Consider the following 7,937-nt stretch of genomic DNA (forward strand, 5'->3'; position numbering starts at 1 on the left):
TGAGGGTTCTTCATTATTGGTTTAAACTCATTTTTACCCATAAATGTCCAGATTTTTGAAAAGATGAAAATAATTTTAAACTGAGTTTCACCCTAATTTTAGTCCATTCGGAGAAGTACCCCTGCGTACCTGCTATTGCAAGCAAGCTAGAACTGATCGAAGTACCTACTATCCAGCACGTGACCCAACCTCCAGTGCTGCTCATACAACTTTTTAAGAGCATCTGCCCCCACTTCACAGATTCTGGTCTGTCTCACTGCTTCCTAGCAGGCTTTCTAGCACAGGCACCGGTGTGGAAGAGCTGTAAAGAAGAGGAACCAGAGCAGAGTGCATGCACGAGTCCTATCAAAGAAGGGAGAAGGAGTGCAGCCTGCTGTGCTGAAGCCTGGAGCTACCACCAATAAGAAAGGGAAGAGAAAGATATAGATGGATGTTGTTGGGCAAGGGAGGGGAAAGCTGCTCACCAGAGAAAGAGAGAGAGAGAGAGAGCAACAAGGAAGCCACTGGGCAGGGTGGAGAGAAAGGGGTGCTAATGAACAGAGAAAGAGGTGAGGGGATATGTCTTGGCAGAGGGAATATGCTCAACAGAGGAAGGTGGATATAAGGGGAAGGAAGATGCTGGAAAGGGGAGAATGAGCCTGATGCAATGCCAGAGGCATTGTTGCCAGGGTCACTACCAGTCAGTATAAGGAAGAAGGCTTTATATGAAGGATCTGCAGCCTGCTGGGAGTAAGGGGTAAGAGAGGAGGGCATACTGTGACAAGGGAAAGAAAAGGGAAGATGCTGGTGTAACCGAGAGCTATTCTTCGGTTACCAGTATGCCCTGGGAATGCTAGCCTCATAAGCTTAGTGGATTGGGGAGGGGGGGGGGGGGGAGAGACCTTTGGAGTCATTTTTTGATACTTTGGCTGAGGATGTATATAGAGCAGTGGTCCCCAAACCTGTCCTGGAGGGCCACCAGCCAGTCGGGTTTTTGGGATATCCTCAATGAATATGCATGAGAGAAAATTTACATGTTATGGAGGCAGTGTATGCAAATTTTCTCTCATGCATATTCATTGAGGATATCCCAAAAACCCGACTGGCTGGTGGCCCTCCAGGACAGGTTTGGGGACCACTGATATAGAGAATAGGCCAATAGGCCATATGGATTCAGAGTTTTCACCCAGACACAGACTAGTTTGAAGGCCACAGACCAACCTCTGAGTGAACTCCTATTTACTGTCTTACACTGTGAAATGTTTATGAACAGGCAAGAGTCTGTTTATTTAGTTATTCCACTAAGTCCATGATGAGAAAGCTAGCAATTAACTTACACTAAAGCCTGAGAGAGAGCATGAAGGCCACACAGCTGTGTCTGAAATTTGGTAAGAACTCAGAGGGAGGGAACAGGGCTGTTCTCACAAGCGTTTGCAGTGTATAAGGAGAGACAGCGAGAAAGAGAGGTGAGAGAGAGCCCTCGACGTGATGGTATGGCTGATCCTTTGGAAATGTAAGCTTTTTATATCTATGTAGCAATTGTTATTATCTACCATTATTTCTTCTATACGATCTGATTTTATTTGTTCTATCCTCCTATTGCTCAAATAAACTTACTTTCTTACCTGGAACCGTGATGTACTGAATCAAAGTTTGTGTGTGGCTCTTTGTGCAGGAGATAAGCCCCCAGGTATAATCCTAGTAATTGTGTGTGTTTATATGAGATTAGTCCCCCCAGGTCAAAGACCCTGGGCAGGATACCAATGTGCATGGTCTGAACCTATAACAAAATCCCATTCAATTTCCAGTCCCTCCCCTTGAGAGGCCTGGGAATGGCTGTCCCCCTGAGAGTCTGGAGCAGTCGTATATAATTTTTGGAGAGTTAAGAAGTGGTAGGCACTTAACTTTTGTTGCATTTTCAGGCCCACTCAGAAGAAACAGGATAATCCAGCCTGGGATTCCTGACCAGGGTCCAGCCAGTCTGCTCCCTAGCTGGTTTGGATACTCCTCTGGGTTGTTTTCAGGATTTTAAGCATTTTGTAGTAGGAGACTCACTGGAGACCTGGGCCTCTCTCGGATTCAGAGCACAGGGAACCCTGTATCTGGGATGTCCAGAGATAGGGAAGACCTGCTTCAGAGATGGTGACCCGTTTGGATGAGCAATTCCAGTGTTAAATTCAGTTGAGGAAAAGGGACATTAAGTTTAACCATCCAGGAGGAAGATTTTTGGCTGCCAATTCCTACCTGCAGTGGAGCAGAGTAAGTAAATCTATATCCAGGGATCCCTCCCATAAGGGATCCAGAGATGAGTCAGAGACTGAAATAAATCCAAAGAGAGGAAGAAACTACTAACCATAACAGGACTGTAAAGATTCTAGAGGACACCAATCCAGAGTCTTCAGCCCCTCTGGAGAGAAGAGAGATTACTCTCTGTGCAAGGATAGAATTCTAGGCCATCCATGGAAAGGTTTTCCTGCACAACTTAAAGGTTGCCCTGCCCACCAGGACCTCCAGCTCATCTAATGCAGGAAGATGGTAGATCTCTTGCCCTTGCCCTCAGTAAAGAATATAATTTTGAACACTAACCTTGCACTGGGAACAGAAATGAACCTTTCCCCCCAAGCCAAATGATCCACACCCTGGGCAAAAGGGCATAGAAAAAAGCTGGGCAAGGTTCCTGCCCCAAATAACTTAACAATTATATGCACACTAGCGTGGGGTTACACTGGGGAAAGATGAAGGAAGTGGCAATATGCTGGGTGAGGGGGAAAAAGAGAAAAGAGAGACACTGGGAAAGAGAAGATCCTAGGAAAAAAAGTGGAAGAGAGAAAAGTTTGAAAGATGCTGGGAGAATCTTTATTAGATAATGTGGATGCTTCAGATAGGGATGATTTATTATGTATCTGTCAATCACTGTATACACCTAGTAACAATATATAAATAACAATAACAATTAGACTCCCAAGGGCTGTGAATGAATTTTGTTTTTGAGAAAATATAATGTGCACAAGGATTATTTGCAATCAGTGATACCTTTCATTGACCCCACAAATTTTCTAACTGTTCATATACATGAGTTTTGAATACTATATATGCCAAAACGTTTCCTGTGAAGACGCTTTGAATTCCTCACAAGTGACAGTAAATCTCAAATTCCAAAATTCAACCAGTCTTTAGTTTTTAAAAAAAAAAAAAATAATTTGGAGGTTTCGGCTTCATTTCCTCACTTTTACACTCCCCAAAACCTCATAACAACAACAAAAAAAATAGACATTTTACATTGTTAACTCTCATTATACCAAACTGTTTAACTATGCTTTACACAAACGTATTTGTGCTCTGAATCTTCTGTACCTTTTTTGTCTCTGTCACATGAAGTAAAGTGGGGAGATCTAGAGTGATGACATCCTCCCCCCACTTACTTCCGACGCCTCAGCAGAGCTTAAACTGACTGAAAATTCAGTTAACCCTTGAAATCTAAGGGTTGGCCCCGCCTTGAAAATGCTTTCTGATTGGCCAGAATCAGGCAGCCAGCCGCGGCGTGAAACCCGATTGGTGAATGAGAAACAGAGAATGTCTAACTGTTATCGGTATGAACTCTTGTTTCTTTGGGCAGGGAACATGCTATTTATTTTCAGCCGCAGGCTGCCCAAGGAAAGCGCGGGTGGGCCGCTCTCACTCTGGGCAGAAGAGACCATACTGAGGGGCGAGTTTGAGACGCAACGAGAAACAGATGTGGTTCACTAAGGGGCCGGATGTTACTGCTTCTCTTTAGGGCGCTGTACGAACGTCAGCGACTAGAAGGAGAGCAAGAAGCAGCGAGAAGTGGGAATGAGAGAGAGAGAGGGGGAGAGCGCGTAAAGTTAACAACATGGAAATGTGGCTAAGGAATAAAACAAAATCGGGGAAGCAATGTTTCGCGAATTGCTTCCTGCGGACAGAATATCAGCTCCGTACCCCAGTGAAAAATGGAGCAGGGCTGCTCTCAACCACTATTCGCGAAATACTTACTGATCGGTGTCGGTTCTATGTTTTAGTTCTTGCTGTTAAACTCTTCTCACAAGATAAGATTTTTTTTTTCAATACAAGTTATAAAAATTTGAAAAAAAATGTGACATTAAATATATCTGTATAAAATGTTTTTTTAGACCGATGATTTAATTAGGTGTATGTCATGGCATGATGCCAGCTTTTGCACACCGTTCTCTCGAGTCTTTTCCCCCTTTTGTTGCATCATTATTCAGACTACATTCATTGTTACATTAGGTGAAGACTTATATTAGTGTTTTGCAGTCACGTCTTCATTTGCCTTTCATGTGAGTGGATTTATAGAAACAGCACAGGAAAACATCACAGACAGGCCAATGCAATATGGGCGCATAGAGAACGGGCGGGGGCGCTCATTGCTTTTCTTTTGTGTGCCCAGCTACCTCTCCTGGGCGCACGATCCAATATTTAAATGAGGGGTCACGCTAAAAAGGAAACGCTAAGGAAATTGTGCGTACCTAGCGCCTCCTCGGCATTGGGCACCCAGGAGAGGTGGCTGTCAGTGCAGTTTGGTAAAACGGATGCTCGGGACGAGCGGACGTTTTCTCCCATTACCGGCACGATAAACACACACAAGATACACGGCCTGGACCGGGAGTCTTGTGCATATGTATATTGGGTACCCAGAATTTTTTTTTTACCTGGATCTGCTTTCTGTGAAGGAATCACAGAAAGGATTTTTTGTTTTTGCCAATGAGCCCTTGAGTGCGGCAGATCTTTACGCCAGCTCTGGGCTGGCATATAATTTGATGCATTGCAATGAGCCCATTGGCTGCACAGAAATTTTTTGAATCACGGGGATTAGGTAATAGTCTCAGCTACATGCCCTTTACATGTGATGAGCGCTGTTAGCTTGGCGGTGGTTTGGAAGCACTAATCCCCATATTGCATCAGGGGTTATGGACGCACTTCCAAAACGTGCATCCAATCATGTGCACAGCCATGCGCTCAGCTGAGCGCACTATATTGCATCTGCCTGAGAGAGAGAGAGAGACACACACACACAGACCGACTGACACACAGACAAAGCACACGGGACAAACAGAGGCACAAACTGTACAACACACCCAGGCATAAGTCACATACCAGAATGGTAAAAGCTGGAAAATTTAAAAACAAAAAACTTAGGTGCCAGCAAAACTTTTTAGGAACTGAGAAAAAGGTATCTCACCCTGCCCAACTTTTTCTATTTTACTTTTTTACTGTTTTCACTTATTTTTCCATTTTTTTCCTCTATTTTTGTATTTTTCTTAGTTTGCTCATCTTTATTTTCTCATATTTTGATTTACTTATTTATCTTTTATACGCTTTAATGATAACTTTTAAACAGGTGCATGGGTACAGATGCGCGCATCTGTCGGCCCACATTCAGGAATGCGGCCATTTTACAATATATGCACACATATGCGCATCTGCCATAAAATCGTCTGTACGGTGTACATGTGCGCACAATCTTGTATGGATGCGTGCTTCTTCACGCAAACGCCAGCTGTACCGTGTAAGTGGGGGGATTTTTTTTAGATACAAACGCCAACATAATTACTAGTTTGCCCAGGTAAAGGCTCCAAACTTCCTAACCCCCCTAATTAATCTTCCTTCCTTTTACCCTATTAGTCCCGACCCTGACAAACCCTGATTCTTTTTATATCAGAAGTAAAGTTATGCGGTTGGGGACCCGGCACGCACATTTCAAGTGATCTTCTCAGAATGCCCATGTGCCGCCCATGCGCCACCCAGACCATGCCCACACCCGCCGCTTTTTTGCACTTTTTGATTTGTATGCATACCGTGAGATACACGCTGAAGTACTCTACCTGGAATGTTTCAGGTATTGGTTCTGTTACAAAATGCTTTAAGATTTTACAGATGTCAATGTATACATATTGCTATGCTTCAGGAAACTAAACTGTCTGATGAAGAGCATTTTAAATTCAAGCATCAGTGGGTGGGTAAAGTTTATTCTGCCTCTTCTGGGACTCATAAGGATGGAGTGGGCCTGGCAATTTTAATTGCCAGGCACGTTCCTTTTTAGGAGACAAGGGTTATTGCAGACTCCACAGGATGTTATATATTAGTGCAGGGCCAGCTTTATAATACTTCCATTATATTATGCAATACATATGCCCCAAATGTTTATTCTTACAAATTCTTTCAAAATGTATTTCAATTGTTACAGTCTTTTTCACAATCTCTATTGCTTATAGGTGGAGATTTTAATTGTATCAGTGATGCCTCTTTAGATAAATCTGCTTCTCCTGTGCTTCCTTCTGTTGGACCGCTGAAGGGAATATCCTATCTATGCAAATCCTTAGATTTACTAGACTCCTGGCATACTTTACATCCATTAGAGTGGGCCTGCACCCATGTTTCTAGGGCGCATGGTCTGGATTATTTATTATTCACATTCTCTTTTTAATAAGATAGAGGTGCAAATAGGATTCATAAATACTGATCATTTATTGGTATGGTTAACCATACACCCCACTTGTTCCACATGGTGCTGTCCTGCCCACTTATATAAAGATCCTGATTTCCTTTGCTTTTTACAGAACAAATGGGAAGAATATCTTTGTGTTAATCATTGTCAACAGGAATCTCCTTCCTTCTTTTGGGACGTAGCGACAGCAGTGCTTCATGGTCATACCATCACCTATGTAGTGCAGAAACAAAAACAATTCAACAGAGCCATACTTCTTCTGGAGAAGCAGGTGCAGAGTGAGAGACTTAATTTTACCTCAATTCCCTCTTTAACAAATAAAACCAGATATTTTCAGACTCATAAGAACATGCCATACTGAGCCAGACCAAGGGTCCATCAAGCCCAGCATCCTGTTTCCAACAGTGGCCAATCCAGGCCATAAGAACCTGGCAAGTACCCAAAAACTAAGTCTATTCCATGTTACCATTGCTAGTAATAGCAGTGGCTATTTTTCAGGCCTCTCTTAATGCTCTTTTACATCAACGAACTAAGAAAAGCCTTTATTATATTTATTATTTATTTGTTTGTTTGTTTTAAATCTTACAGTCCTCAAAATCCAAAAATATATTTTTCAATGTGGATTACAACATTATATACATAAAAATATAGAATAATAGAATACAATTCAACATAAATAAAAACAATAAATTAATCATTAAAAATAGTTATCAAAGGCTTCTTTAAACAGTATTGCCTTAATTTCATGCCTAAACTCCTTTCTATCTTTCTCCTTTCTCAACTGCTCTGGCAACAAGTTCCACATAGTTGGTGCAACAAAAAAGAAGGCCCTGGGCCTGGTCTGTTCATACCTCTAGCACTGTGAGTTCAAAACTTGTAATAAACCTGTCCCTAATGAACAAAGATTTCTTCTTGGCTTATACCAACTCAGGCTTTTTTTCAATGAACACATCTTACTTGATTTCAACAATTTGTGAATGATCACCAGCAACCAAAACTTGGATCCAGTGAAGTGATTTTAAAGCCGGAGTAATGTGTTCATGTCAAGACATTCCCAACAATACTCTGAACATAAGAAATTGCCATACTGGGCAGACCAAGGGTCCATCAAGCCCAGTATCCTGTTTCCAACAGTGGCCAATCCAGGTTACAAGTGCCTGGCAAATACCCAAACACTAAGTAGATCCCATGCTTCTGATGCCAGTAATAGCAGAGGCTATTCTCTAAGACAACTTGATTAATAGCAGGTAATGGACTTCTCCTCCAAGAACTTATCCAAACCTTTTTTTTTAATTATCTTTTTATTTATGTCAACATAGTAATGTATATACGGACAACAGAATAAAATGTGTACAGTGACATACAAACATTTTTTTTAAACAGTTTCCCTTCCTCCAAATAAGCCTAACCCTAAGTTCTGACATATATCCAATGACTGCTCATTTCACAAAAGACATTCGGTCGAGTTAAATAT

The 7,937-nt window shown here is 42.1% G+C and overlaps 1 protein-coding gene across 2 annotated transcripts in view; it reads right to left on the bottom strand.

The window, feature by feature from the left end:
- Positions 1-3,421, bottom strand: part of LRRC8D (leucine rich repeat containing 8 VRAC subunit D) — a 75,149-nt gene extending 71,728 nt beyond the window's left edge. Inside the window, exon 1 of one of the 2 annotated variants that reach the window (XM_029618079.1) lies at positions 3,334-3,421. The gene's annotated coding sequence lies outside the window, so the exon portion shown is untranslated. The remainder of the gene's footprint in view (positions 1-3,333) is intronic. The other variant, XM_029618077.1, reaches the window with a different exon arrangement.
- Between the last annotated feature and the right edge of the window lie 4,516 nt (positions 3,422-7,937).

This window comes from Rhinatrema bivittatum, chromosome 10, assembly GCF_901001135.1.
Source record: "Rhinatrema bivittatum chromosome 10, aRhiBiv1.1, whole genome shotgun sequence".
Classification (NCBI taxonomy): Eukaryota; Metazoa; Chordata; class Amphibia; order Gymnophiona; family Rhinatrematidae; genus Rhinatrema; species Rhinatrema bivittatum.